Genomic DNA, 8,814 nt, shown 5'->3' with positions numbered 1-8,814 from the left:
CTAGAGCCCTCAGGAGGCTTCCCCTTCTCTGGGAGTACCAGCAGTTCACAGGCCTACCTCTTCCTAGCATCGCAGAGCTACAGCAAAGAGGTAATGGAGATGTTCTGGCAGAAACATAACCCAAGAGAACATGGTGATCTGGCCACATCTTTCTCCACTCATGATAAGCCCAATTTTTTTTTTTTTTTTACTTTTTTGTTTGTTTTGTTTTTTGTTCTTGCTGCTCTTCGAGACAGGGTTTCTCTGTGTAACCCGGGCTGTCCTGGAACTCACTTTGTAAACCGGGTTGACCTCACGGAGATCTGCCCGCCTCTGCCTCCCACTACTCACTTGGTAAGAAAAGAAATTCTGTGGGAGTGCTGGGATTAAAGATGTGAGCCCCCCATTCCCAGTAAAGATTTTTACTTTTGGGGGGTGGGGAGGGTCGGGATAAGCCCATTCTTACCCCTTGCATAGCAGAACCGTCTATTTGGTTACTAATAATTATCCCTCATATACAACTCTGAGGCTTCCTCCTCTGAGGTCTTGGGGACCTACCCCAGCAGGAGACCTGTATGTAGCAGGCTTAGGAGAAGGACTGGAGACACTCGAGTTTGGACTCCAAACACGTGCTCTTCAGGACACACTGGAAAGAAGGAGCCAAGGCTTGAACTGAACTGGCAAAGTGAATTCCGAGCCCGGAATTGCTGGTGCAGCTGCTTCCCTAAAAGGCAACTCAAACCCTGTCTTTCTCAGGATCTGGCCCCCTGCCATCACACTGCTACCAAGACCTCTTAGTGGGGGCGGGATTCCTCTCATCCACTCTCTCAGCTCAGTCCCTCCACTCCCACTTGACTGCTCGCCACCCACCCATGATAAGACAGAATCAGAAAACCCTTCCAATCAAACTCTAGAAAGGAAAAATGGCCCCTGTTACATCTCCTGGACTCAGCTCCCCAAAGCTTCATTCTAGCCCAGGACACTTCAGAAGCTAAACTGCAGTGGTGGGGTGTGATCTCAGGATGTCCTCGGTCATTCCTGGACTATCAGATCTCTTGGAAATGAGATGAATTGAGGTTGACTCTTTAGATCAGTACATCAGAGCCTGAAAGAAAGGAGCTCTAAGGCATTGTAGGTCTCAAACTCCAGCCCTCTGAGAAGCAGACTCTCAAAGCAGGAAAAGGAGGGATGAAGGGAAGCCATGCCGTGGCTGAGACTTCTGGAGGCACACGGGGATACGGACAGTGCCCAGGCCTCCTGTGTACAGCCACATCTGTCACCGCTCCCTTCTCCAATGCTGCCATCTGCCCCAGAGATGAAGTGTTCTGACAGGTCTACCTGAGTTCCCATGTCCCAGAGCAGCAGTAAGAAGCAGGAGGGGTTTACAAACCCCATAAAAGTGAACTGATGATGACCGCCTGGGATGTGAGAGGAGACTGGAGGGGAAGTCTGTTACAGGGAGCACAGGACAGATAAAAATTGGGTCTTTGAGAAAGGTACATGAGGAGTAGTCAGCTAACAGCGGCAGTGAGCTGGGCCTGGCCTGCTGAGCGACCTACAGAGCCGTGTGTGTGTGTGTGTGTGTGTGTGTGTGTGTGTGTGTGTGTGTGTGTGTGTGTGTGTGTGTGTGCTTTCAAACAGGGGAGTTCTCCCCTGATCAGGAACTGCTCTAGCTTTAGGGTGCCTGCAAAGGAACTGTGTGCTCTTGGGCACTCCTGGATCTGACCTAGAACTTGCTTCCTAAGTCTTTTTCTTTTCTTTCTTTTGTAAAATGACATTTTTATTCTTTGAGAATTTCATACAATGTATTTTGATAATATTCATTCCCTCTGCCAACTCCTCCCGGATCCACCCCCACTTCCCTACCCACCCAACTTCCTGTTCTCCTTTTCTTTTCCTTTTTAAACTCACCAAGTCCAATTTATGCTGTCCAATTTTTTTTTTTGGCTCTTTACAGTTTATTACATGAAGGAGTTATACTAGTCCCAAATTTAAAATGAATCCCGAATGGTCCAATTATACAAGCTGTGAAGTTTTTGACTTGTTTTTAAGCATATGACAAGACAGAGGGGAATTGCAAGAAATCCTCTGAGGCTTCAGCATGCCACCAGCACTCCAAAACCATGAGCCTTCAGCTGGTGGTCCAAATTCTACCAGGAGCTAGCATGCTTAAGACCAGGCTGGGCAGCCTGTAGCCGGACTGTGTCTCCGTATCCTGGACGCTCAGTGACAGGACCATGGTGGGCAGACTTCTTACACACCTTCGCTGCTGGCTTTGTGTCACAGTCATCAGCGATCCCTTGGGTAGTAGTCGGGCAGCTGCCATGTCTCTGTCGAATCCTCAGTGCCAGCAGGAAGCAGGTCCTCGCCATTACTGGCTTCCACAAGGGGGTTCAAAGAAAAGTTAGAGGTTCAAAATTGCGAGCACACGCTCTGATTCCCTTCCCTTGGTGGAAAGACTCGGTAGGAACAGGCAGGATGGGGGTGTCGGACTGAAGGGAGGAGCTCCAGGAAGAGGCTGCTGAGCTTGACAGCACCTCAGTCATGGGGCTCCCTGGATTCCTAAATGCATTCACTAGCACACAGTAGAGATAGAGATCTATATTTATTACGTACGCTGAGGCCCTGACGGAAACGTTGCTTGTTTACCCTCAGGATTGTATTTACAGTTCAAACACACACACACACACACACACACACACACACACACACACACACACACACATTCTCTTTAATAAAATCAACGCGAGATGTGACCAACAGAGCAAAGAAAGAACAAGGGATACGTGGCTATTAGTACCATGTAATATAAATGTTCTTTTTGCCTTTTGTTTTTATTAGCGTGTTTCAGTTATACATGATGAGTTTCATCATGACATGTCCATACAAGTATACAATGAACTTTGATCACATTTGCACACCCCATACCTTCTCCTGTCCCCTCCCACTCCCTTCTTCTCAGTTAGTCCCCCTGAAGATGAAGGTTCTTTATTTCAAAGAGCTGGGGGTATTGTTATGTTTGCAGCGCTAGGGATTGAACCTATGGTCTCACGCTTGCTAGACAAGGTTCCACCACTGGGGAGTACGGAAGCCCCATTGCAAAGTGTTGTGAAGTCTGTTCCCTTAGGGCCCTTCAAGTAAATTCATCTCCTTTTCATGGGAGGAATGTTAATCTGATTATGGCCCAATTGCAAGCCTTCCTAAACACAGCTGAGATATACCTTCAGTTCAGTTTGTTCTTTTTTAAAAATTACTTTTTAAGTGTGTGTGTGTGTGTGTGTGTGTGTGTGTGTGTGTGTGTGTGTAGATGAGTTCAGGGGTCAAGGGTGTAGCTCAGTCGTAGAACTAACATAAATGAGGGATTTGCTTTGCAAAATAAATACATAATAAAAGTTGAGTGATTATGCATAAATTTGACTATAAAAACAGGGCATACAAATGATTTTGAAAGCTAGTATGGTGTTGCCCATCTTGGGAGGTGGAGGCAGAAGGATCAGAAATCCAAGGCCATCCTCAGCTACATAAGTTCAAGGCTAGCCTGGGCTACAGAAGACCCTATTTCAGAAAACAAAGGCAAACAAAAATGATAATTTTAAGGTTTGTTCACGTTATCACCCCTGAAAAAAGGACAAAAATGGGGAGATTGCTGTTTCTTTGCAAGCATGAGAACCTAATTCAATCGCCAGGACCCACGTGCTGTCAGCCGCAAGCCAGACATGGACACACACCATTAATCCCAGTACTTGGGAGGCAGAGCCAGGTAGATTCTGTGAGTTTGAGATAGCCTGATCTACATAGCAAGTTCCAAAGGTAGACACTTGGTAGCAATGGCAGCATGGGGAACAGCCACAAGCATATCCTTGGTCCACAAGGGCCAGCTAGCTTTGCCTGTCTCAAGCAAAAGTAGGATAAAGATTGTCCTCTAATCTACACAGACAGACAGACAGACACACACCCCACAAAGTTTGTCCCCGGAAAAGTGACTTTTGGAATTATCACGCCTGGGGTGTGGTTCTGTTGTAGAGTGCTCACTTAGCACTTTTCAGTACTGTGTTCCACCACCCAGCACTGCAAATAATAAAATGCACCAAGTATCATGACATCTAACAAGTAATAGGGGGTGGAAAAATGGGTGTCTTCCAGGAGGACAAGCACCGTCTACCACTTTAAAAATAGTCATCAATGTGTGACATCTGTACTGATCGGTTTCTGTCAACTTGACACAAACCTAGACATATTGGAAGAGGGGATTTTTTTTTTTTTTTTTTTTTGGTTTTTCGAGACAGGGTTTCTCTGTGTAGCTTTGCGCTTTTCCTGGAACTCACTTGGTAGCCCAGGCTGGCCTCGAACTCATGGAGATCCGCCTGGCTCTGCCTCCTGAGTGCTGGGATTAAAGGCGTGCGCCACCACGGCCCGGCGGAAGAGGGGATTTTAACAGAGCAAATGCCCCCATTGGATTGGCTTGTAGGGAACTCTTTGGGGCACTTTCTTGATTAATGATTGAAGTGGGAGGACCCAGCTCACTGCGGGTGATGCCATCCCTGGGCAGGTGGTCCTGGGTTGTATGAGAGAGCAGGCCGAGCAAGCCAGGAAGCAGCATGCCTCCACTGGTCTCTGCTTCAGTCCCTGCCTTGACTTCCCTCAATAGACTGTGATTCAGGATATAAAAGTTAAATAAAGCCTTTCTTCATCAAGTTGCTTTTGGTCACAGTGTTTATTCCAGCAACAGGAGCCCTAACAAAGACAACATTTGCCACTTAATTTATATAGTAACACTTCATAGTGGGTTTTTGGTTTTTTTTTTTCCCTCGTGTAGACCATGCTGGCCTCTCACTATGTAGCCTAGGATAACCTTGAACTCCTGATCCTCCTGCCTCCACCAAGAGCTGGTCTGCCTCTCTCAGCCAGGAGGAGTATTTTGTAGAGAAATAGGAACAAACTTTCAGGAAAGGATTAGCCCTGAACCCAGCCAGCCTGAGAGTCCTCAAACTGTGCTGGCCCGTGTTCTGGCACGCACACCTTGTTGAACTTCCCTTGAAGAGACCCTCTTTCCATCCCTCTCCTGTACCCCAAACCCTGAAATCCCCTAGCAGTCCCCACCCTGGAGATAACTGTCCGGCTCCCAGAGAGGAACAAGCAGATTGCTTCCAGGATGCCCAGTCTGGCTCCTGGGAGTTAGGAGACTGGGAGGGTGGAGAAGCGCTGTAAGGAGGGCTGGCTGCCCCGCTGAGGAGAGGGGCCCGGGGACCACACCTGGGGATGGGGGTCCCAGCAGCGCGCTTCGGTCCTGTCCTTGGCCTCCATTCCGCCATGCTCTTCTTCTTGGCACAGTCCCGGGCTTTCAGTGTCCCAGGACCAAATCTTGGCACGGTTGACTCAGGGAAGAGAGTGAGGGAGAGGCTGAGACAGAGAGCAGCCGCTCGGTTCTTACCATACTTGAAGCTAAATGATTCTCCTGGGCATCACTAAAAACTGTCACACAGAGCCAGCGTGTGGTCCCTGGGACTGTGCTTATCCAACACGCAAGAAGCCCCGGCCCACAGGTAGCACAAGAAAGAAAGGCCAACTTCGGAGCACTCTTTCTCTGATGTGTTCTCAAGGAACACAATGAACCACCTTCCCCCGACTCGTGAACTGTTGACGCCCACAACATCCTCTATTGTCCACACACGTGCTTCTGTTTGCTTTGCCGGTTGGTTGTGGTTGGTTGTATCAAGGCAAAAAATCAGCTTTCACCTCAAAAGGAATAAGAGAGCGTTTATTCTGGAGCCAATTTTGAGTGACTGTGACCCAGCAACACATTTAGGTCTCTGCAAACACAGTTTTCCAACACAAGGGCAGTTTCTTGGAGTTGTTTTTTTTTTTTTAAAGATTTATTTACTTATATATTTTATGTATGAGTACTCTGTCTGCATGTACATCTGCAGCGAGGCAGAAGAGGGCATCGGATCCCGTTATAGATGGTTGTGAGCTACCAGGTGAGTGTTGGGAATTGAACTCAGGTCCTCAGAAGAGCAGACAGTGCTCTTACCTGCCAGGTCATCTCTCCAGCCACACATGGAGTTTGTATAGTAACAGAACAAAGAAAGTTAGAAATCAAGGCGTTTTAAAAATGCATCAGTGGAGGCTGGAGAGATGGCTCATCAGTTAAGAGCACTGGCTGCTCTTCCAGAGGACCTGGGTTCAATTCCCAGCATCTACAGGCAGCTCACAGTTGTCTGTAGCTCCAGTTCAGGGAATCTGACGCCGTTACATAGACATACATGTAAGCAAAACACCGATGCACATGAAATAAAAATAAAATTTAGAATACACCGGCGGAAGCATGAAGTGGGCAGTTCCCAGGGGATGAGGGCATCTCGTCCACAAGCTCCTCATTTCACCTGACGGTGTTCTTAGGCTTCCAGTAGTAGAGGATAGGTTTTCTTAAGTTAATGCATTTTAAAGGTTTTTATCTGTTTATCAGGACATTAGGGCTGACATAGAGGTGGACAAGGAATGATTCTTTCAGGCTGAAGATGCCCAGAAAACATTGAAATTAGGCTACCAGATAAGCAACATTCCCAAATCTTCCATAGTCGTTGAAGTTTTTATTAGTTGATCAGCCTGTGTAAATAGTTTCTTTCCTGGGGTTCTCATTCACAGTTGATTGGTTGGTTGTTGTTTAGTTTGGTTTCTTTTCTTTTAAAGAATATATTGATTTTTTTAATGATGTGTGTGTGTGTGTGTGTGTGTGTGTGTGTGTGTGTGTGTGTGTGTGTGTGGTGTGTGTGGTGTGTAACCATGTATGAGAATGTACAAGTGAGTGCAGATACATGAGGGAGCCAGAAGAGGGCATCAGAGGCCCTAGAACAGTGGATCTCAACCTGTGGGTCAAGACCCCTTTGAAGGTTTCATATCAGATATATACATTATGATTCATAACAGTAGTAAAATTATAGTTATGAAGTAGCAACTTCATGCTTCCGCCGGTGTATTCTAAATTTTATTTTTATTTCATGTGCATCGGTGTTTTGCTTACATGTATGTCTATGTAACGGCGTCAGATTCCCTGAACTGGAGCTACAGACAACTGTGGGGGTCACCACAACATGAGGAACTGTATCAAAGGGTCAAGTAGCATTAAGAAGGTTGAAAACCACTGCCTTAGAGCTAGAGTTACAAGTGATTGTGAGCTGCACGAAGTAGGTGCTGGGGACTGAGCCTAGGTCCTCTGGAAGAGCTGTGCTTGATCATAACTGATGAACTGTCCCTCCAGCATCTGGTCTGATTTTTTGAAGTAGGGTCTTGTACAGCCCAGCTTGGCCTCTCACTCTCCATCTTTCTTTCTCTACCTCCTAATTGCTGGGCTTAACCACAACTACCCTACATGTTTCTCTGAATTGTCCGGAACAACAACCCTCCCCTGTGCCCAAACCCAAAACAAGTATGTCTACACTATCACAATTCCTGAAAGAACCATGAGCTTTTTAACCAAATAAGTAGTGTACAAGATGTTAGATGCATACATTAACACAACCACCACCCAGAAACAATCCATGGCTCTGGAAGTGATTACAGCCTCTGTCTCTGCTATCAACTTCAACTCCACCCTCCTGTCTCTCCATTAATGTGTGTGTTTCTCGGGGGGAAAGTTACCCACTAAGATCAAACTTCACACACCATAACTTTTAAAAATCAGCCCTTGTGGGTTGGGGATGTAGCTCAATGGTAGAGAGAGAGAAAGGGGTGGGGGGAGCCTCAAGTCTCTCTATCCTTCCATACTGCAGGGTAAAGTCTTCCTCCTCAGCCCTTCCCATAGAGCCATGACAGCTGCTTCCTTGTTCCCAGTGGTTTCTCCCACCTCCAGTGCCATCTCAGCTAATGTGGAAAGAGCCGTTGTCTGCCCATATTGCCCCAGGCTACCTCAGCTGTACTTTACCATCAAGAGGTCCATAGTAATGCGGCCTTACAAAGATTAGATTTGAAGTAAATGATTGTTTATGGCCTTGGGTTTTTTTTTTTTTTTTTTGAGGGGTGGTGGTGATTATTTGTTGTTGTTTTTTTAAAGATTTATTTATTATGTATACAGTGTATGCCTGCAGGCCAGAAGAGGGCACCAGATCTCATTACAGATGGTTGTGAGCCACCATGTGGTTGCTGGGAATTGAACTCAGGACCTCTGGAAGAACAGCCAGGACTCTTAACCTCTGAGCCATCTCTCCAGCCTTTGTTTGTTTGTTTTAAAGCAAACAGGAGCTGGGGAAACAGCTCAGCAGTGGCGCACTTGACCAACCTGTGAAAGGTTCTGGGTCCCATCCCAGCCCTGCAAAACTAAGAACAACAAAGGACCCGTCTTAAATATCCAAATGAAGCCTGTGTAATACTGAGAGGGGAGAGACACTGAGTCTATTATTTCCCAAGGGCACCAGTGGGAAGGAAGCATTCATTTAGATGTGGAAATTTTGGTGTAATGTAAAAACTAGTGGCCTTACATTGTAGACATCTAGGATGGTTTTGAAATATAGAAGCAGCGGGGCCTGACAGAACAGGTCTGTAATCAAAGCTACTCATGAGGCCGAGGCGGGAGGTTCAAAGTTCAAGGCCAATCTAAGGTACAGAGTGAGTTGAAGGCTAGCCCAGGCAACTTAGTGAGACCCTGTCTCAAAGTCAAAAGAACTGGTAATGTAGCTACATGGTTTTGCTTGTCCTATGCAAGGCCCTGGACTCAGTCCCCAGCACCACAAAAGAGCAAGAGACGGGAGGGGTGAGGTGGGGCGGACGGGTGGAGGGGAGAGGGCAAAAAGAAGGAAAAGGAAAAAGAAACATACAAACAACTGACAAACAGTAAAGGCG

This window comes from Peromyscus californicus, unplaced genomic scaffold (assembly GCF_007827085.1).
Source record: "Peromyscus californicus insignis strain IS unplaced genomic scaffold, ASM782708v3 Scaffold_6__1_contigs__length_162567912, whole genome shotgun sequence".
In the NCBI taxonomy this organism is placed as follows: domain Eukaryota; kingdom Metazoa; phylum Chordata; class Mammalia; order Rodentia; family Cricetidae; genus Peromyscus; species Peromyscus californicus.
The sequence above is the reverse complement of the archived record's forward strand: the minus strand, read 5'-3'. Positions refer to the sequence as shown.